General features: G+C 38.1%; 2 pseudogenes; both read left to right on the plus strand.

Annotated features, from left to right (window-relative positions):
* The first annotated feature begins 284 nt into the window (after positions 1 to 284).
* On the plus strand, positions 285 to 895 carry LOC124514218 (60S ribosomal protein L18a-like; annotated as a pseudogene).
* Positions 896 to 5,676: 4,781 nt separating this feature from the next.
* On the plus strand, positions 5,677 to 6,005 carry LOC124515694 (60S ribosomal protein L35a-like; annotated as a pseudogene).
* Positions 6,006 to 24,082: the final 18,077 nt, after the last annotated feature.

Here is a 24,082-nt window from a genome sequence, read left to right on the forward strand (position 1 = left end):
TTCCCTAACTTGCAAGTTATACCAAAGGCATGTAGTCAACTGGAAAACAAAGAGCACATCTCCTGACTGTACAGATTAAACCAATTTTAAGCATTTTAACATAAAAGCATATATCACAAGATGCACTGCACAGTATTATTCATACAAGGTCAAATTCTTACCTTTTCCTCATTCGGGTTGGCTACCACATATTGGGTACTTAAGGATCGGATCCATTGCTTTCCAAGTTGCCTGTCTGTTTACCATAAAATATTTCACTGAAAGTAAAGGGATCCCTTTCTTGAATGGTGGCAAGTGTGGAGAGTGCGCCACGAAGGCCTTGGGCACACTGTGAGAGTGCCTTGCGCTGCCTGCCCACCTCCAAATGCTGCACTCTGCCCCTCTATTGCATGTGAACCTTTCTACCTAATCCTATTATCACCAAGTTCTGCTTCTGCTTTTGTCTCTTAGCTAAAGAAGATGAGTAAGTCTTCAGAGGAAATGGTCTACTGTGGACAGGTGTTTGAGAAACCTCCCTGGAAGGTGAAGAACTGCAGCATCTAGCTGCGCTAGGACTTCTGCAGCAGCACCTACAACATGTACTGGAAGTCCTGGAACCTCCCCACTGCAGGTGTTTTCACCCAGTGCTACTGAAACATGGGCACCCAGCACAAGTGCCTGGGCACATTCAATCCAGATCATGAAGATGTAGGAGATTGCAGCCAGCAAGTGCCGCTGAGTGGCAGTCAAGCAGTTGCATGACTTCAAGATCAAATTCCCACTGCCTCACCAGGTCCTACATCAGCAGCACAAGCCATGCTTAACCACCAAGAGGCCCAAAACTTTCTTGCAGATGCAGAACCTCCCTGTCCCCAAGTTTGCCCAAATAAACTCCTTGGAAAAATCAGGATGCTAAGAAAGAAAAAGGGAAGAAAAGAAGGAAAGAAAGAAAGGAAAGGGAAAGAAAGAAAGAAAGAAAGAAAGAAAGAAAGAAAGAAAGAAAAGGACTCACAAAGAGAGCTCAGGTTCAAGATGGCAACCTAGGAAGATCCTGAAGTCATCTTCTCCCATAGACATAACAAATCTACAGCTACATATTGAATAATTTTCTCTGAAGAAGTTCTGAAAACTCGATGAACAATGCCTCCACAACAGAAGATAAAAGAGCCACATCAAGATAGGTAGAAGAGGCAGAGATGTGCTCCTGCTAAAATCCCACCTCAGGCCCAGCAACCCACAATCAGCAGGGACCTCAACAACATGAAACTTTTCCTTGAGGACCAAGAGATTCATGTCTCCACATCAGGCATCCCAACTCCTGGGTCCTGCATCAGAAAGATGAGCCCCCCAAATCTAAAACCAATGGGGATTATGCCCAAGAGAACCAAAGAACTATAGGAAACAGAGAACCTGCCCTTAAAGGACTCACACCTGCAAACTCTCTCACCCCAGGACCTAGCACAAGAGCAGCAGTTAGAAAAGCACCTATATCACATATGAAGGAGATCTACTTACCAATCTTAAAGCAAGTGCTGGAGAGCTGGAAAGCCAATGGAACTGTCTCTGGGGATGGAAGTTCTGGCAGGCACCACTCTTGGATCTCATTCTACCTTGTTAATGTCAGCACTGGCAGGTGCCACTTTGGCAATCTCCCTCTAACCTGCTGGTACGCGTGAGCACACCCTCCCCCCGCACACACCACAGCCATACCACAGGCAGCCAGCCAGCCAGGCACCCCACATACCCAATGCTACAGCCCTGGCCCAGCCATAACCATCAGCAGCCATGTGCAACTTACACAGGGAATGCTGCTTGAGCCCTGGCTCTGGTGGCCAGAGGGGATTGCATTTCTGGGCCCAGTGGCTCACCTTCTACACAAGGCCACTCCTTCAAGATTGGGAGAGGTAACTGTTTCACCTTATAGAAACAAGCACAGAGAATCAGTCAAAGTGAAGAGACAGAGGAATGCATTCTAAAAGAAAGATCAAGACAAAGCCTCAGAAAAAGACCTTAGTGAAGTGAAGATAAGTAATCTACCTGATAAAGTTCAAGTAATGGTCATAAAGATGCTCGCCAAACTTGGGAGAAGAACAGATGAACACAGAACTTCAACAAGTAGATATAAAATATTAAAAAGTACCAAACAGAAGTCACAGAGCTGAAGAACATAATAATTGAACTAAAAAATATACTACAGGTTCAAAAGTAGACTGAATAAAGCAGAACTAATCAGCAAGCTGGAAGACAAAACATAATACTAAAGAAAGCCATCAAACCACAATGGAAAAGAGAAAGAGAAGAGAAAAGGAATGGAGAGGAACTACAAAAATGGCCCGAAAACAATTAACAAAACGGCAACAAGTTATACCTATCAATAATTACTTTAAATGTAAACAGATTAAATTCTCCAATCAAAAGACATGCACTGTGGCTAAATGGATAAAAAACAAGATGCCTCTCTATGTTGCCTACAAGGGACTCACTTCAGAAAGTATACACACAGACTGAAAGTGAAGGGATGGAAAAAGATAGGCAAACAAATTGAAATTTTTAAAAAGCTGATGTAGCTACATTTATATCAAATGAAAAGGTTTTAAAAACAAAAACTAAAATAAAATATAAAGAAAGACATTGCATAATGATAAAGGAGTCAATCCAGCAAGAATGCTTAACATTTATAAATATACACATACCCAACATAGAGGCAATAAAATATATAAAGCAAAGATTAACGGACCTAAAGGGAGAAATTGACAGCAACACAATAAGAGTGGGGGAGTTTAACACCCCACTTATATCAATTGGATAGATCACCCAGACAGAAAATCAATAAGGAAACATCAGCCTTAAATGACACATTAGACTAGATCACTTTATTAATAGACATACACAGAACATTCTATCTGAAAACAGAAGAATACAAATTTCTCTGAAGAGCAGATGGAACATTCTCCAGTATAGATCACATTAGGCCACAAAACAAATCTCAAGAAGAATGAAGTCATATCAAGTATATTTTCCAACCACAATGGTATAAAACTAGAAAAACTGGAAAAGTTACAAAAACGTGAAAACGAAACAGCATGCTACTGAACAACCAACAGGTCATCAAAGAAATCAAAGAGAAATCAAAAAATATCTAGAGACAAATGAAAGCAGAAATATGGCATACCAAAACCTAAGGATGTGGCAAAGGAGGATATAAAAGGGAAGTTCATACCAGTAACAAGCCTAAGTCAAGAAATAAGAAAAATCTCAAATAAACAATGTAACTTTACAACCGAAGGAACTATAAAAAGAACAAACAAAACTCACAGTTAGTAGAAGGAAAGAAATAATAAAAATCAGAGCAGAAATAAATGAAATAGAGACTAAAAAACAAATAGAAAAGGTCAACAAAACTAAGAGCTGTTTCTTTGAAAAGATAGACAAAATTAACAAACGTTGAGCTAGACTCACCAAGAAAATGAGAAGGCTCAATTAAATAAAATCAGAAATAAGACAAGTGAAACAACAAATGGTACCACAGACACACAAAGGATTATGAGTCTACGATAAACAAATCTATGCCCACAAACTGGACAACCTAGAAGACATGAATAAATACCTGGAAATATACAATCTTCCAAGACTGACTCATGAAAAAATAGATTCTGAATAGATCAAATAAAGAGATTGAATGAGTAATCAGAAACCTCCCAACATACAAAAGTCCAGGATCAGATGGCTTTCTGGTGAATTCTACCAAACACTCAAGAAGATTTAATACTTATCTTTTTCAAACTTCTCCACAAAATTGAAGAGGAGGGAATGCCTTCCAAACACTTTCTCTGAAGCCAGCATTATACTGATACCAAAACCAGACAAAGACATCATACAAAAAAAGAAAATTATAGGCCAAGATCCTTGTACTGGGATATTAAAAATATATACAAAAATCTTCAACAAAATGTTAGCAAATGGAATCCAAGAACACATTAAAAAGATCATACACCATGGGGCACCTGGATGCTCAGTTGGTTAAGCGTCCAACTTCATCTCAGGTCATGATCTCAAGATTCATGAGTGCAAGCTCCACATCGGGCTCTGTGCTGACAGCTCGGAGCCTGGAGCCTGCTTCAGATTCTGTGTCTCCCTCTCTCTCTGCCCTTCCCCTGCTCACGCTCTGTCTCTCTCAAAAATAAACATTAAAAAAATTTTTTTAAAGATCATACACCATGATCAAAGTGGGATTTATTCTAATGACACAAGGATGGTTCAACATCTGCAGATCAGAAATAAAATAGCAATGCCCAGTATCTTCACTTTAAAAAAAAAAAAGATTTTATTTGTAAGTAATCTTGATACCTAACATGGGGCTTGAACTCCCAACCCCTCAAGAGTCACACACTCTACTGACTGAGCCAGCCAGGCATCCCATCCTCACTTTTACTCCACATAGTATTGGAAGTCCTACCACAGCAATTAGGCAGAGAAAAAGAAAGAAAGAAAGAAAGAAAGAAAGAAAGAAAGAAAGAAAGAAAGAAAGAAAGAAAGAAAGAAAGAGGAAGGAAGGAAGGAAGGAAGGAAGGAAGGAAGGAAGGAAGAAATTCATTCAAACTGGAAAGGAAAAGTATTTGTTACTTGTTGTGGATGACATGGTACTATGTTTAGATAACCCTAAGGACTCCACTAAAAATGGTTAGAGCTAATAAATGAATTTGGTAAAGCTGCAGGATACAAAATTAATATACAAAAATCTGTTACACTTCCATACACTAATATTGAACTATAACCAACAGAAATCAAGAATACAATTCCATATACAACTGCATCAAAAGGAACAAAATACCTAGGAATAAATTTAACCAAGGAGGTGAAAGACCTGTACCCTGAGGTACAACTATAAGACATTGGTGAAAGAAATTGAAGAAGACATAAATAAGTGGAATGATATTCCATGATCATGGATTGGAAGAATTAATATTGTAAAATTATCCATACTACCTGAAGCAATACAGATTCAATGCAATCTCTATCAAATTCTAATGGCATTATTCACAGAACTTAAACAAATAATTACAAAATTTACATGGAACCTCAAAAGACTCCGAAGAACCAAGACAATCTTGAGAAGAACAAATCCAGAAGTATCAGGCTCTGTGATTTCAAACTATAATATAAAGCCACAGTAATTGAAACAATATGTATTGGCATAAAAATAGACACATAGATCTCTGGAATATAATAGAGAGTCCAGAAATAAACTCATGCATGTATGGTCAATTAATTTATGACAAAAGGGGTCAGGAATGTACAACGAATAAAGAATGGTCTCTTCAACAAATGGTGCTAAAAAAAAAATGGTGTGCCACTACCTGCACAAGAATGAAACCGGACCACTGCCTTGCACCATTTATGAAAATAAACACAAAATGGATTAAAGACGTAATGTTAGACCTGAAAACATAAAATTCCTAGAAGAAAACATAGGCAGTAACCTCCTTGATATTGGTTGTGGTGATAGTTTTTTGACTCCAACTACAAAGGCAAGGGAAACAAAAGCAAAAATAAATGGGATCACATCAAACTAAAAAGCTTCTGCATAGCTCTTTCTGCCATCTTGGAGCCTGTGGAGGCCCTGTGGGAAAAGTAGCCTCCATAGACTCCAAGATTCTCCTAATACTCTTTTTTGACAGGACTCCTAAAATGACAAATATGTCTGGAAGGCTGTAGTCCAAGGCCATATTAACCCATAAGTGGGTTCTCTAGAACCAGAGGGAGAACACAGCCCTTCTTAAAATTGAAGGTGTTTATGCTTGAGATGAAACTGAATTCCACCTAGGCCAAGAAATGTGCTTATGTGTAGAAAGCAAAGAACAACACAGTGACTCCGGGTGGCAAACTGAACAAAACCAGAGTAATCTGCGGAAAAGTAACTCATGCTCATGGAAACAGTGGCATGATTTGCCAAATTCCAAAGCAACCTTCCTGCTAAAACCATTGGCCACAGGATCCACGTGATGCTGTACCCCTCAAGGATTTAAACTTACTGAAAAGTAAATAAAGGTATAGATTTTTTCTCTTGTAAAAAAAAAAAAGAAAAGAAAAAGAAAAACAAAGAAAAGGCTTCTGCATAGCTAAGGAAACCATAAACAAAGTGGAAGGCAACCTACTAAACTGGAGAAGATATTTGCCAATCTGATAAGGGGTTGATATCCAGAATATGCAAAGAACTACAACTCAACAACAACAACAAATCTGATTAAAAAATGGGCAGATGATCTAATAGACATTTTTCTAGTGAAGATATACAGATGACTAAGAAGCACATAATTAGATGTTCAATATCACTAATCATCAGGGAAATGCAAATCAAAAGCCACAATGAGATATCATTTTATACCTATCAGAATGGCAAGTATCAAAAAGACAGAAATAACAAGTGTTGGTGAGGATGCAGAGAAAAGGGAATCCATGTGCACTATTGGTGGGCATGTAAACTGGTATGGCCACCATGGAAAACAATATAGAGGTTCCTTAAAAAATTAAAAATAGAGTTACCATATGATTCACCAATTCCATTACTGGGTATCTATCTGAAGAAAACAAAGACACTAATTTGGAAAGATATATTCATCCTATGTTCACTGCAATATTATTTGCAATAGACAAGATATGGAAATCACCTAAAAGTCCATTGACGGATAAATGGATAAAGAAGACAGAGTAAAAATTTACAATGGAATACTAATTAGCTGTAAATAGGAATGAAATCTCGCCATTTGCAACAACATAGTAGATCTTGAAGGCATTTAATAAGTGAAATAAGTCAAACAGAAAAAGACAAATACTCATTTACGTGGAATCTAACAAACAAAACAAAACCAAATCCAGACTCATAGGCCCAGAGAAAAGAGTGGTGGTTGCCTGAGAGCAGATAGATGGGGGAATGGGTAATGGGGATCAAGAGGTATAAACTTCTAGTTATAAAATAAGTAAGTCATGGGGAGGTAATGTACAGAAGCGGGAATACATTCGGTAGCGTTGTGTTAACTTGTATGGTGACAGATGTGACTAGACATTGCAGTGATCATTTCACAGTGTATACAAAAGTTGAATCATTGTGTTGTATACATAAAACTAATATGATATTGCATGTCAATTACACTTCAATAAAAAAGAAAAGACTCACTTTATAAAGAAATAATACTTTATAAAGAAATAAAGCTAGGCATCTATGTAATGTTCTCGTAGCGCCTTTTAAAATACACCTAACCTCTTACTTTTTCCCACCTAGTCTCTCAGATTTGAGGCCCTTTAAATGCCCTGCAGACCCTATGCACCTGATCAATGATATCAAGCAGATTAAAATGTACCCATATCCCATATTAAATAGAATCATTTCGCTGTAAAATTTTTGAAAGGATCTTTACAATTTTGTTTTTGAAATTTTAGGCCTTGGGTAACATGCCTAACTTATAACCAGCTACGATTTCTAAGTGATCAGCAAGCACGTAGAGGAATGTTTGCGATTTAACTTAAAAACTGTTTTCAAATGCAGTGACATTTTTATGATACTTTTTGAAAATGAATGAAGCTGACACAATATTGCATTTTGCTTAGTTATTAACCTGGCCTCCGTTCTTCTAATATGCAACCAGTATCTTGTGATCAGGCCTTAAATATTTCCCCAGGCCTGTAAAACTTGGCAACTCTGGAGTGCCTTCAGTTTATTATGAATTAGGCCCACCCACGACAGCCCCCGATGTCATCTCCACCAGCGATCTAGCATAGGAGTCCTCGTGGACTGAACCACCAAACACCCAGCCCAAGGGTTGGTCACCGTGTGGTACTGTCTGGTCTTCTCTGCTGATAGTCTGGCACTGGCCAGCCAGTCTTCTAGCAAGCAGTCCACACCCAGATGGGATACCTTCTTTGAGCTTTCAGAACTCCTCAAGGTCTGGTGGCTACACTTAGCTCCTTACTTGAAGCTTTTCTTTTTTCACATCTTTCAAATAAAATCTTTTTTTTTTTTAATTTTTTTTTTCAATGTTTATTTTTTTGGGGACAGAGAGAGACAGAGCATGAACGGGGGAGGGGCAGAGAGAGAGGGAGACACAGAATCGGAAACAGGCTCCAGGCTCTGAGCCATCAGCCCAGAGCCTGACGCGGGGCTCGAACTCACGGACCGCGAGATCGTGACCTGGCTGAAGTCGGACGCTTAACCGACTGCGCCACCCAGGCGCCCCTCAAATAAAATCTTTTGTTGAGGTTCAGCTTGACATTAGAAGCTTGATATAATATATAACTGACCACATTCCCCCTCACCCACAAAAAAAAAAAAAAATTACTCTGGAAAAAGCCTTCAGAAATAAATGGACAAAACATATACCCCCTAACATCTCATATTCAGTCTTGGGCTTCTTGAAGGCAACATTGCAGCTAATAGCCCAGCCTCCCCACCTCTACTGAACTGTTCTGGGGCCAGAAGTCTCCCAGCCCACCACTCCCAACCAATAACCCCACATCCTTTACACTGTGCTACTTTTTAAAATGTTTATTTATTTTTGAGAGAGAGAGAGAGAGAAAGAGGAAGAATGTAAGCGGGGGAAGGGGCAGAGGGAGACATGACTAGGGGCTCAAACTCATGAACCAAACATTGAGATCATACTTGAGCTGAAATCGGACACTTCACTGATTGAGCCACCCAGACGCCCCCAGTATGCTGTGCTATTCTAAAGGGAAAATTGGAAACTGTATAGGTAAATACGGCGTATTGTTCAAATTTAAAATTCTGGGGAGATTTTTCAATATTTACAATTCTGATTTCTTTGTAGAGGTTCCTAAAATAATGACACTATTAAACCTTAAAATTAATACCCTACATTGGGCACAAATGCTCAGCCTTTTATGAGCATCTTCCCTAATCCATTCTTTCTCTTTATTCATTTAATATCGGTTGAGCCCCTCTTCTGTGCCAGATACCATGCTGAGCCCTGGTGAGTACAGCAGACGGAGTCCCTGGGAATAAAGAAGGCAGCAATTGCAACCCATCGTATCGTGGTGTCTTCTGTAAGTGCTTCACATGGCTAATTTAAACCTGTTTTACTAAAATTCAACCCCATTTCTCCTTGTTCAGCCCATGGAGTAGGTAAACAACAGCCAATCACTATCCTTTCCAACATAGGTTTCCTGATACTTGAAACACTCAAATTTCTTTTTTCTTCCTCAAAATAAACATATTTTTCCACAAAGAAGATTAGATTTGATGTGTGCAACAAGCCAATGTAACTCCTTTGCCGTGTCATCACATTGTCATTGATATGAAAATATAGAATATAACTTTTCAGTCACATTGAAAGGATAAAGGAAAATAGAGTCCCAAGCGATCAACCAGTTTCTTAGGCATTAATCTACACACTAATCCTGATAATACCATTCTAAAAAAACTGCACTAAAATGAAACAAAAATTTTGCCTCATTGCACAAGCTGAGAAAAAATAACTAATAGGTCTCTATCCCATATGACTCATATCTGCGTACGCTGCCCCCGAAGAAATCAAGACACACTGTCACTGAACAACATTATTATCCCTTAAGAAGGACTGTAAAATGTGTACATCACTCATTCGTTGACATTGAACTTGTGCCAAAACTATTAAGAGCACATATTAATACATATCCCAAATGTGTAGGAATGACTACAGAATAAAACACAAAATGAAATCGGTACTCACTATTAATTTGTCTTTTATAAATGATTAAGTAAAGCATACGAAGGAAATAAAAGGGCAATAAATACCCTTTTATCACAAACCGGGGGATTTCTCTTACTCTGGGCTTGCATACAACCAGTTTAGAAATATGCATAATTGCCTATGGTCAACATCATATCACTGCCAGATCACACATTAAACAGATAACCACTATTATTATAAAAGCGACTTCCTTGACCTCATATTTTGGTCTGGCTAGAAATTCCTGTATTTTCCCAGATCAGCTGTTACACAGTGCCAATCTCATGTTGTGCGTGTCACTTTGCCCCAGTATAAGTGACCGGCGCCTTATAGAGCTCACTCAAAGACACACTTATATGCATAGGAATAGCAGAAGTTCGAGAAATATGATCATAGTTCTTGCAGTGCTTTTTAAAATCTCGTCTATGTGTGTTTTTCTATTATAGCTAAGGTACAGTGTGTGTTATTTGGCAGCTGAATTTGACATGAAAATATAAAAGGTTTGGGCAACCACATATTTGGAAATAGAAATCTTTCCTGAAAACATGGCTTTGGTTTTTAAACACAGCTAAATTTCTGGAAACTTCAATTTGTTAAAGACAGCCAAGACTTCAATCATATTTAACATATTCCTGGGGTTTACATATAGTGTTTCAAAGTAATAAACAACATCTTGTTTGGAGTAGCATGAAGAAAATGAGGCAAGCACTTCTTTAGAGTAAAAGCTCCACTTTTAAAAATAGTTTGGAGACTCATTCTTATGTTGGTAAAATCACAAAACACTATTCAGCAAACAAAACATGATGAGCTCAATTCAAGTTGGTAAACATTTTTAGCTGGCTTCATTTGTAGTAAGAATTTTAATGTAACCATAACTTCAAGAATACATCCCTTATAATAGAAACTTGAGGGGCAAAACTTTTTTTTAATTGTTAATGAGAACGACGGTGTCAAGTTGGCATTTGAAAATCGGAAGAGATGTGATGACAGCAGTGAATTCATTGTTTGAACAAGTTTAAAAATCACATCACAGTGCACTAAAATGCACCCACATTTACTCACGAGCAGGCTCACTGCAGTGACCAACAAGCCCCAGGTCTGATTCAATAGCAGAAAATAGACTCCTTCTTTAAGGTAGCATCTATATAGCCACCTTCCCTCCGGCACATAAAACTAACAGTAAAGTTGTAAATTTTTCACATGCTTTTGTCTCATTGGTCTAAACATAACAGTGATGTCTAAAAAATCTTAAATCACTTAGTAAAAATAACAAGCCCTTTTCAATAAGCAAAACATGAGGAATCAAAATAGTACCATTCAAGGAAAGGAAGGAGCTTCCTCTATACTCTTTATAACAAGTAGGTCAGAATTCATTTAACCATGCTTTTTCCCTAAACAGATTCAGTGAACATAAAATCTGTTGTAAGAACAATTATAGATTCACATCTAGATAATTGAGGGCAAACCAACTAATAAGCATTGGAACATCTTGTTCTGTGGTCAACATTCCCTAATTTTGCCTACATGTTATTCCGAACTTGTTTTTATAATCAATATTTTATTTCTGGGGGTTAGTAGGCAAAACATGGGAATTTGTCTGAAGGTTTAAAAGTTGGTTGAGATACTACCTCACACCCATCAGGATAGACGCGCTCCAAAACAGAAAATAACAAGTGTTGGCGAGGACGTGGAGACATGCCCTGTGGGTGGGAATATTAAATGGTGTGGCCACTACACGAAACGGTGTGTCAGTTCCTCAGAATGTTAAAAACAGATTTACCACCTAATCCAGCAATTCTACTTTGGGGTATATACCCAAAAGAACTGGAAGGAGAGTCTCGAAGAGATATTGGTACACCCATGATACAGCAGCATTATTTCATAATGGCCAAACGGTGGGCGCAACCCAAGCATCAATTAATGAGAGCATGTAAGCAAATGTACAATGGAATATTGTTCAACCTTAAAAAGGAATGAAATTTTGACAGATGCTACAACATGGACGAACCTAGAGGACGTTCCGCTATGTGAAATAGGCCGCTTACAAAAAGACAAATACTCTTGTGCGAAGTGCCTTGATTAGTCAAATTCATAAAGACAGAAAGTAGAATGGTAGTTCCCAGGGCTGGGGGTGGGGGAGAATAGGAAGTTGTAGTTTAATGGGTACAGAGTTTCAGTTTTGCAAGAAGAAAAGAGATCCACAGATCACTTGCACAACAACACGAATATACTTAATGCTCCTGAACTGTATACTTAAAACTGGTTAAGATGGTAAATTTTACGTGATGTGTATTTTGTCACAAATAAATGTTTTTAAACATCAAAATAAATTAGATAGATAGACAGACAGACAAGAAGTAGCCTGAAGACCAGGGCCAAGCCTGTTACATCATTTTATCATTGAATCTTGACAGCAACACAGGCAATGAGTGATATTATGTCCATGTTACAGGTGGGACAGCTAAGGCCCAAACCTCGAACCTCAGAAAAGAACACATTTCTAGCAAGTGGAGGGTTTGTGAGATAAATGAGTCCACACCTACACTGTGTTCAGTAGCACACTCTGGCTCTCACGCTGACATTGATACCTTACTGCAAATCCCTGTCGCTTACTCTCAGGGTCCCAAACAGCAAGCATTGTCATTATTCAATCTCCCACATGTGAGTTGGTCTTCATCTTGCATCCATTTATTCAGCACTAAATAGGCACTGGGATAGAAAGACGGGATACCTGGCTTGCATGGTTTAGCATCCAGCAAATAAAAACAGATATGAAAGCAAAAGCCCTGCATGTAAGCAGCAATAAAGCAGATGTATAGCCTTTAGTTGGAGCCCACAGGAGGAAGGGAGAATGCCCTGATGAATGAAAGAACGAAGGCAAGTTCTGCCTTCTAGGCACTTTTATCTAAGACCAACTCCGATGGCTTCAAAGGGGCCGAAGACGTGCTCCTGTGACTTCTGCGGTGATGACTGCCTCTCTGTTCGCCTTTTCATCCTTGCCTCCCTCACTCGTTCAAGATGAAAATACCCCCGTTTTTTAGTAGAGGAGGGAAGCCCTAAAAAGTCTAGGTTAAATGTCTCTGGTAAAAGACGTTTCTGATCTAAAAGAGGAAAGGATTTGTAAAAATCTCCAACCATCCACTTAGAGAAAAAATACTATGAAATATTAAGTGTTTGGCCAAACTTCTCTTCCTACAGTCTAACGATGGACAAATATCAGGAGGAAGAAAAAAAAAGGAAAATCAATATTTTAAAGCTATTTGCCTCACTGATACACAGCTTAGACTCTAACTCTCAAAGCCCTTACCAAAAAAAAAAAAGAAAAGATACTTTGCAGTCGTTTTCCAGAGGAATAAAGTTTTATATGTTCCCTATGCAAGCAAGAAGTGATAAGATACAGTAATTTTGGTAATAAACCTTAAGACTTTAAAATTCAAAAGGAAATGTCTATAGAGTCATGTCTAAATACGCCTAGCAGAACTTTGAAAGTACATGCACTAAAGAGTGTAAGGTTGTTGTGCAACCTTAGAGGGATGGGGAAGTCTTTGCTTCTAATTTTATATGATTTTTATGAATGTATGATATACTTTTTGGCATTTTTCAAATAAAAAAGGAAAAGCAGACAAGATTAATAAATGCTTTCATATATGCATATTGCAGGATTAAAGAAGGAAGTCCATCGTCAATGACTATGTTGATTTACATAACAGACACCTTTATCCTTCATTAACAGGAAGTACTATAGCACAGTGGTTAGAAGCGGGGGTTTTTAAGTCAGACAGACTTTGGTTTGAATTCAAGCCTCATTCTTACTGGTTGTGAGCCGGAAAAACATGATTTGCCCACTCAAAACTTATGTTCCCATCTATAAAATGGGGATAATAATACAAATCTCTCGGATTTATTGTTAAGATTTTAGAAGTTAATATGTGTGGAACATACTGATCCCTCAGTTAAAATATAATTATCAGAAGATTACAGGGAACAGAAGAGACCAGGTGATTCTACAATGTTAGCATTAAATTAGCTGAATATAGACATAAAGGAAGAGGAAAGACAAACTGATAATAGACTGTAAGGAAAGCTTGAATTTGATAATAAGGCAGCTTAATTACTCAGATATTGATTAGGATAATAATGAAGCTAAATTTGTATCCTGTTTCTAAAGATACCATGTACTTGTTTGCTCTTCTAGTTTCCTAAGTAGTCAACAATCTCAAGAGACTGTTCTTGAGACTTAACCATGTATGATTAAAAATAATAGATGATATTGAAAGCATCTGGTTCAGCAAATGCTCCCAGGACTGAAAAGTCAAGGTACTAATGCTGCTTTTTAAGATAATACAAACTGCTAAAAGGAATGCTGATTGAATTTCTAAAAGGTAAACTGCTTAACACAGAGGAATGAGAAGTTATTTTTTAAAGAGTTAAAGGAGATTCATTTGAAATTTATCACAGTTAAGTACTAAACCAAGACAAGAAAAAAAATGTGATACAAATAAAAGTGGTTAAGCAGAGATTTTAAAAGCAAGCTGTTTGGACAGTTAGTAGAAATCTTTATATGTTTACATAATAAAATCACATAAAATAAACAGAAATAACAAGGTTAGGTTAAAAGGAAAATGGCAGGCAATGAACTTGAAATCTACAAAATGTTTCAAATAATCCTAAACATCTTTATACAAATGTTAAACTGAGCCTCCTCATTAAAGAATATTTTTTTTTAAGTCAGGGTTCGATGAGGGTCAGGGATTTAACAATGGAGAGGCATAGATTTATCTTGCTGTCTCAGCAAATATTGTCATAAAACAATTTTGCTTTCCAACTTTGTAAAAAGAGCATTTGAGCAGTGTACACATACCAGAAGAAATTATTGTGGGCAGAAAAGTAAAGTTGGCACACTGGCCTTTTATTCCTCTCCTACTGTTACAGAGATTTAATCGTATCTGGGACACGTATGCAAAGCCAGCCAAAGATATTGACAGGGTGGAAGCCATCTTTGCAGTGAAACATGGGAGCTCTTGCCTCCTTTAAGAAATCTGTCCCTGCCAGGGCACCTGGGTGGCTCAGTTGGTTAAGTGTCCAACACTTGATTTCGGCTCAGGTCATGATCTCCTCGTGGTTGTGAGATGGAGCCCCACCTAGGGCTCTCAATTGGGCTCCCCATTGAGCTTGGAGCCTGCTTGGGATTCTCTCTCTCTCTCCCTCTCTCTCTCTCTCTCTCTGCCCCTCCCCTGTTCATGCTCTCTCTCTTTCTCAAAATAAATAAACATTTAAAAAAAAAAGTAATCTGTCCCCACCAACCACCCGCAGAACAACTTTGTCTTAGAGATAAATGAAGTCAAGGCACAATTTCCAAAGTGCCCCTTAAGCTACCTGGATGGAGACAGAACATTCTGGGATGTGAGGATCCAGGCGGATCCTCTCCTGCTGATTTTCCCCAGCTTGCCCATTAGCACAGATCAGTTTACTGTTCACATTGTCCCCTAGACACGAGGCAGAGAGAGCAAGTGGACTAAAACTGAAACAAGCCTTTGACGAGTATGGGAAGTGGGCTAGGGGTAGGGCACAGTGGAGCAGCAGCATCAGGCATCAGGCCAGAGCAACAGGCTCTGATGGACATACAGCGCCCGTATTTTCCAAACCGAAACTCATGACACATGGCTTGACAAGTATGATTGTACTTGTGGGAACAACAGGACAGAATATTTACAACCCAGGGCTGCCCTGGAAAATCTAGGGTATATAAACACCACATCCATAAAGGCATTGAAAGTGGGAAGGCTAACATAACCTACTTTGAATTCTGCAAGTGCTGGCCAGCACATGTGAAAGGAAGCTGAAGTCACCCTCGTCTCTATTTATTTCTATCATAAATGCATTACATATTTTTGACACATTTAGGATCTCTATTCCAAAGACTTGCCATAAGAATAGCAGGTGATATCTGAATGAAATAGATTTTTACAGTTGAGTAGAAAAGCATGCATCATATCAGATTAGATTGTTTGCCAAACTTGCCTGCCCAGCCCTTGCAGGGGAACTAAACTCACCCAGAGACTTCAGTGTATCAGAAGAGAGGAAATATTCTCAGAAAGCCCGTGCATGCTTGCACACAGCTTTCAGACTAGGCTCCACGAGTTTCCAGAAAGAAAATTCATCAATTCAAATTTGTGCCACTTTTTTTCTTGCCTTACATCCATTTAATTACTTGCATGTGAGAGTCATTGTTTCTTATACGACACCCCCCCCAAAAATACTTTAGTGAAAGCTTCTTGTAGAAAGAAAAACAAAGGTCAGTAACCTAATATCCCCAAGCAACCCTACAACAACAAACCAGGGAGGGAAAAAAGTGAAGAAATGCTCAGAACAGGGAAAAGATCTTCGTCTGTTTATTCTTTTGACAGTGAATAAAAGTTACGATTTTCCCAATAACTATAAATTGCTCATGTGTCCAACTTTTAGAGAATATATAAGGAGGCCCCGTAAAAGATTAGAAGAGTTATTCTGTGTGAGTTAAGAAACTTTTTTAAGGACTAGAAATGCATCAATACAATCCATTTTGTCATGACACACAGAAACTGGAAGTAGGAAAATGCCTGAGGGATTACCTAACAAAAGGAAAGCTCCTCCCTGTCACATGAGGAAACTGAGGCACAGCAGCATGTCCAAGGTTAGCTAGTTGTAACTGAATCAAGGCCGAACCCCATCTCCTGCAGAGCTTATGGATGAGTTTATTCATCTGTAAAATGAGGGTGCCGAACTCCGAGGTCAATGCCAACCATAACATCCTGCAATGCCGTATTGATTGATTGCTTTGTAATCTACTTATTTGTATTTTGGCTCTTAAATAAAGGTAAGGCTGCCAGGTTTGACATATTTCTAGCCCTTAGAAAGCTGACCTGACAGTAAAGCCCTTCCAAAACATTTATAGAGACAATGTTCAGAACAATTTGCAGAATTTAATAAGGTGACACATTTTGAAGCATGGTGCAGTCGGTTACAGGCAGCCAACCTGAATGGATGCATGTGAGGGAGGTATTATTTTTTTTTAATTTTCAAGATGTCACTGACAAGGGAGACATATGCCAAATGGTAACCTAGGTCTCTGTTTAAAAAAAAAAAAAAATCCTTGACAAAGGCATGAAGAGCAATGAAGAGCATGGTACAAGAAGAATGAGTGAAACATCAAAATAGGATACCGGGAATAGGAAAACATATTGATTAAAATTATTTAAAGTCATCTGAGGCTTCTTCTTTTCCACTTACACCTGGCCCCAAAATACTGCCATGCAGAGGTTTCCCGACATTTAATAGCTTAGTAGTGATCTAGGATAGATCCTCTTAAATCAGAGACTACAAATTAGTATAAAATCAGAGTATAGTTTTAAAATCTTCTATGCTAGTTATAATATTCCTTATTTATATTTACCATAGACTCTTAGCAGTATTTCATAGATCTCCAGGTAGGATTTACACAGTAAAAGAAAAAATGGCTATGTGGAATAAATATTGAATGAATGCTCAAATTGTTAAAAGCAAGAGTAGCCAAATTACTACTATAATCCAAAAAAAAAAATGGTTTGATCAGATGTAGTATATTTTACATGTATTATATAGGTAAGATGGTTTAAAACATAATGGGGAATAAGCCAATAAGCAGAACATTCTTTTTTAGGATCACGGAGTACTTTTTCATAATACGTAGATTTAGTGGAATATCTACACCACCAAAATCATGACTGGAAGCAAATAAGAAAACAAAAGTACTTGGAAAAATTATCTGGAAAAATTATTGAGCAGTCTGGTTGCCTGATTTCCTGACTTATCTCACAACTCTCAGGTTTCCAGGTGAAACTTCCAGATCTTAAATGTGTTTTCCTACATTGACAGAAGTACCCACACTTTGCAATGAAGCCAACCCAGTTTTGAGCTCATGGTTTACTTGCTGTTTGTTCTTGGGCAGTTACTTAACTTCTCAGTGACTGTTTCATTCTCTGAAATAATAATAACATCTGAATCACTAGATTCTTAAAGTGATTAGATTTGATGGTATCCAAAATTTAGCTGTCATGGTGTATGGCACCAGGAGGCATCCAATACGTGGAGGTAGTCCCAGTAACAAGAATAAGAGTAGTAATGGTCCTTCTCATGTCTTTTTTTTTTTTTTTTCTCTTGTGGCACATTGTCATGAAATTAACAGAGGGTTGGGTCTGAAGTCAAGCTCTGCTCAGGTGGGTGACAAGAGATTGTCTCTGGTCTGTTTCTTCTTCTGCGAAATTAACACCGTGTTCTTACTATTCTTGTGAAAATTGAATAAGATAAGACATGTTGGTGCTACAACAGTGTCTGGCACAATGGAAGGGATTACACAGAAATGCTGATTCCCAGCACTCCTTGTCCTCACAAGTCACCCCATGCCTTTATTCACTCCAGCACAAGCATGTTCTGCGCCCAGGAAAAATACAAAAGGAACAAGACTGTCCATTCTGGTTTCAAGAAATGGATAAAGAGGCAGAGAAAGAAAGAGAGAGATTATAGGATATGATGACAAATAATTTAAGGGAGTTATAAACCAATCTTGAGAACACAAAAGAATAAAGCTTTCTTGAAAAGTCTCTAAAAGATCTTAAATATTAGGCCACTTAACACCCACTAGAATGGCTACAATCAAAAAAACAAAAACAAACAAACAAACAAACAAAAAAAACCCAACACCACCACTGACAAAAACAAGAAAAACAACATAAAATAGCAAGTTTGTGGAGAAATTGGAACCATTATACATTGCTCACAGGAATATAAAATTCCACAGCTGCTGTGGCAAACAGTTTAGTGGTTCCTCAAAAAGTGTAACACAGGGGCGTCTGGGTAGCTCAGTCAGTTGAGCATCGGACTCTTGATTTCAGCTTGGGTTGTGGTCCCAGGGTCATGGAATTGAGCCTTGCATCAGGCTCCTTGGGGAGCCTGCTTGGTATTCTTTCTCTCAGCTCCTCTCCCCCACTCATGTTCTCTCTCTCTCTCTCTCTCTCTCTCTCTCTCTCTCTCAAATTAAAAAAAAAAAAAAAACAGGGGTACCCAGGTGGTTCAGTCAGTTAAGCATCCAACTCTTGGTTTTGGCTCAGGTAGTGATCTTGCGGTTTGTGGGTCCAAGCCCCACATCAGGCTCCGCGCTGACAGTGTGGAGTCTGCTTGGGGTTCTCTCTCTCCCTCTCTCTCTACATGCCCCTCCCCCTCTCACTCTCTCTCAAAATCAATAAGTACACTTAAAAAAATTAAAATAAAATAAAATAATTTTTACAGTGCAACATAGACTCGAGACCCAGCAATTTCATCCCTAGGTATATACCCCCAAAGAATTGAAAGGAGATTTTCAAACAGACACTGGTACATGAAAGTTCACAGCAGCACTATTCACAATTACCAAAGCGTGGAAACAACCCAAGCGGAAAAATACAAGGTGATATACACAATGGAGTACTATTCAGTCAGAGTAAGGAATGAAGCATTGATACATGTTACAGTATGTAGGATCTTTGAAACATTATGTTAAGCGAAAGAAGCCAGTTACCTAAGACCATGTATTATGTGATTCCATTTACATAAAATGTCCGGAATAGGCAAATCCCCAGAGACAGAAAGTAGATTAGTGGTCGATTAGGGCTGAGGGAGATGGAGAAATCAAGGGAGGGAGTAAGACCTAAAGGGTATAGTGTTTCTCTTTCTGGAGACAAAAATATTCTAAAACGGACGCTGGTGATGGTTGTATGTATCTGTGACTATACTAAAACTGCTGAATTGTAGGCTTAAATGGATCAATTATAAGGTATGTGTATTATATCTCAATCTGTTTTTAAAAAGAAAGAGAAGGAAACTAAAAATAAAAATATGAAAACACACACACATACACACAATGTCCTAGGAGTTTGGCCAGACTTCTGCTAGATCCAGTAGAGATAGTGACGTTGGTGACCATTCCAACGCTAGAGCTGAAAACAAAAACTTCACAAAACTAAGAGTATGGCAGGCACAGAGGGTAAGAATGGAACCACTCGTCCAAAGCCCAAGACAGAGAATGGAGCTAGTGTCTTCTGCAGCACTGAGAGGACAAGTGGCAGCCAGGACATGGGAAAGGGGGCCAGAGAACAAGGAGACATGCGATCACTATGGATATGGAAGAGTTGCCCCCATCAGAGGCCTGGAAAGCAGGCTTCAGAGTGACCCTGCCATTCACTGGGCATGTGTGCAGGCAAGCTTGTGATCTTTCTTAAGCATCCGTTTCCTGTAAAATGGTAATAAACATAATGCTCACCTCACAAGATGCTTTCAGGGTTTAATGAAACAAGATAGGTAAAGCATGGAGTCAGAGTCTGCCAAACAGTATGCAGTCAATAAGTATTAGCTCCTTGAATCTGTGGGAAGCCAAGAGTTTAAAGTGAGAAATGTCCAGTTATCAACAAAATGTTATATCAGATGATAAAGGTTTCAAGCTTTTTGAACTTTTGAGTAATTTATACACATTATCACTAATTTAACTCCCCCTGATCCATCAAGAAATACACGTGGTTTTTTAAAAACCTCTAGAGAATGATGGTAAATGTCTCCTAGACTAATGATACTGATCTGGCCTCGGTAGCTCAAGCTTAGCCATAAAAATAACAAGTTCTTTTATGATGATATTCTAATTAAATATCCCAAACTTTATTCCAGGTATCTGCAATCCAGTATTGGCAGAGCTAATTCAACCAAGAACATTCTGGCCAGCAAATAATAAATTCTCAGAAGCCAAAATTTCCATTTACACCTGTAAATAGAAAATTCAATTTAATGCAAATTGTTAAATAATAAGACCAGTGGGCAATGAACCATACTAAACACATCACATGAAATGGATCAGTCATGCAGCATGGTGACCAGGAAAGAAATTTGTGACACATTCTGTTCTGTAGCTAAATGCTACGTGTTTACACACGCATGCACACACACGCACGAGCACTGAACAAGGCGCTTCCACAGAGACACAGCACACACATGAAAAATGTACAAATTCAGATGAGTGGCTGGTTACATTCCTCTCTATTTAAAATCTTTTGGTCACCTTCCATGGGATCATCTAACCATGCAGAATGCTATTTTATACAATGCTTGGCAGAGCAGTTGTTAGGCAGAGGAATCCTGTAAACGGTTTCATTGAAGCTAAAAATCATTAAGAAGTAGATTCGGGCATGCTCTTTTGTTGGACCTCCTCCTTGAGAAAGTTCAGAAGTCACTGTCCACAAATTTAAAAGTAGCAAAATACTTACAGAATCCTTTTAGCTGTGAGGCACATAAGTCAGATTAAAACCACTCAATGTAGATAATTTTTTTTCTTACCATAATTTGGACAATAGGATATTGCTATGCTTCAGAGATTTTGGAGGTTGTTCAAGGTGCTAGATTTAGGATGTATGTTACAGTGTGTCCAGAGAGCAAGGAAGTTGGGGGTGAAAAGTTTGGAAGAAAATAGGTTTGATTTTTAAACATTTTCTAGCTTTCAGCTCTCTTTTCTTAAAGAAAACATCATGCATCTGAGCTTAGAAACAGCTTAAAAGAAAAAAAAATCACATGGATCGTCTTTCGTCCTAGTCACCAAGGCTCTGACACCCTAACACAGGCTGTTATAACAAGAGAGTAAAATCCTTAATGCTGACGTAACATTTTGCTTTTTGGGTTCCCAGAGTCTGAAGAGTATACAGACCAAAGCCAAGCAAATCTTAGTGGCAGATGTTTTCCCCCATATGTGTTTGTGAAGTACCTGTTTGCCAGAAGCTGTAGGATTTCACAGCAAGTGGGACTTTTAGGCTAAAACTAGGAAATGCCAGGGTGAGTCTGGACAAGTTGGTCACCCCAAGTATTTGTCAATAAAAGACTACAACTGGCACTTAATCATAATATTTGATGTTACACACACATCGAATCAACACACATGTATTGAAATAATTTTAAAATCATGCCATTTAAAAATGAGAATGCGAAATATTCAGCTAAATGATATACTAATTATTCATTAATTTCCCTCAGCATCCTTTTGTTATTTCTACTTCTGTGAGCTCCCATCAAACCTTAAAGGAAATTTTCAGGTGTATTTTCCAATCAGAAGGACCCATGGTCAACCTAAGAATTTACCCCAAGCCCACTGGTCCTCAGGAAATTGGAAAATTTTGAGAAAAGGGTTTTAATGTAAAATTGTTTCTATACTGAATCAGAGAACTGATTTTACTTTTTGAATAATTCAGCTGAAATTTATGTTAGCCTGAAATATTAATATAATTAAGGAAGTAAAATATTATCTGGAATATGGCTTTACCCCAATCAAAATAAAACATCAAATCCTTTTCTTTATTTTATCAGCTGAGCTTAGCATTTTCTTCTTGCCTAGAAATTTGTTAACGAAACTAATACAGTGAAAGAAAGTTTTTATATTTACCCACCTTTGTCACTCTCCACTTACATCTTCACATCTTTAAGAAAAATGAAAACACAGAGTAGCAAAATTATATTTGTTTCTTTCTAAATTCATTGTAGGTATATTTGATTTCTTCCAAATTTCCAATGGTATCTGCTATATTTCGTTACTGAAATATTTCATGTAATTAATTAAGAAGTAGGGATAATGTAGGACCACTTCATCCAAAGATCTACCAGCATATGGAAAACACTGCAAATTACCAAATAAGTCCATTGAGTGAAACATAAAGTAAAAATGAGTTTAAGAGACAGCTGGACATGTTTATGTAGGCAAGGGGGTTGGAAGATATGCTGACAACACAGAGAGGTGTGTTGCAATAAACTTGAAGGAGACAGGCCATTGGGCCAACCATCCCTTTTCTATCCAGGAATTCCTTATGTTCTCATTAGTGTCTCACATCTGGACAGCTGTGTTATTAAAATCTGGTCCTAAACTCGAGTCAATGAAAGGGTTTGTGTCTCAATTTCATTCTTCCTTTACGTATTGAACACACACACACACACACACACACACACACACATTTCAACTTTTGTTCAAGGAAGCATTTCACATCCAGATGTCAGATTTTTGTGACTCATGGCCAAGGAGAGAGAAGGGCTCTGTGAACAAGCTTGTTCTGATCATGTCCACCTCTGTCTGATACGAGTACATATTCATGGCACCTCACTTTCATAAATACAACATTCTAAGCAGTCCTTTGCATGATCACCACCTTCAGTTTGGAGTTAGGCCTCAAGCTTCTATAGCTCAGTTTCTTGGGAAGAAAAAAATATTTTAAGGGTTAGAGAAAAAGGGCAGTTCTCATTCCTTTATCTTTCCTCATCTTTTAAAATATGTGGTTAGGAAAGATTTTGTACAGGATTGGTTAGAAGCCAAGAGTTTCACTGACCCTTTTAGTCATTGCCATTTCACATTTCTTGCCTCAGGAAGTGGTTGAGCTTTTGAACACATTCATATTTTAATATAAATGATGTGGGCATAACCTGCATCTGAATATAAATACCAAGCACCTGCTTTAGCACTTTATAATTAACACACACTTGGATCCCCACTGTGTCATTTGCTCTAAATCATGGTCCCCTTAGGTTGGTGCTATTATCTTATGTTTTTACACATAGAAACTGAGATCCAATGAAGGTAAGGGACTTGACTAAAATCACTTGCCCAAGTGGTAAGTGGTTGAGTTAAAGCATGTGCTGTGTAGATCCACCTTTAAATATGTGTGGCCTCTCAATATATATATACACACACACACACACACACATATAAATACATATATAAATACGCATATATAAGTAAATACACACACACACACATATACATGCATACCTGGAAACATGGATATAAGATGAACTTACATTTAAACAGAAAATAAAGTCCCATCTCTAAAGTGAGTTTTAAAAAAATAAAGTTGAGCAAAAACATAAACAAATGATAAACTTAAATCTATTGGGTCCATTTCTAAAGACTTAATCCTACATGGTAACTAGATAAGCATATGTACTATTTCATTCTCACAAGTTAAGAGTAAAGATGCCTGGGGGGTGTCTGGGTGGCTCAGTCATTTAAAGGACCTACTCTTGGGACTCTCAGTTTCAACTCAGGTCATGATCTTGCGGTTTGGTGAGTTGGAGCCCCACATTGGGCTCTGCACTGACAGAGTGGAGCCTGCTTGGGATTCTCTCCCTCCTCGCTCTCTGCCCTTCCCCCACTCACACCCCTCTCTCTCATTAAACATTAAAAAAAATTTTTTTTAAGGGTAAAGATACCTAAGGAAACAAAATTCATACAATTTACTAATTAAAGACTTCTTTATAGTTTTGCTATCCTTTTTTTTTTTGTTGTTTTAGGCTAAAAAAATTATAGCCATTACAGT

The sequence above is a fragment of the Lynx rufus genome, unplaced genomic scaffold (assembly GCF_022079265.1).
Source record: "Lynx rufus isolate CCGP_SWC_20201006 ecotype Redwood Valley unplaced genomic scaffold, mLynRuf1.p SCAF_2, whole genome shotgun sequence".
NCBI classification, from domain to species: Eukaryota; Metazoa; Chordata; class Mammalia; order Carnivora; family Felidae; genus Lynx; species Lynx rufus.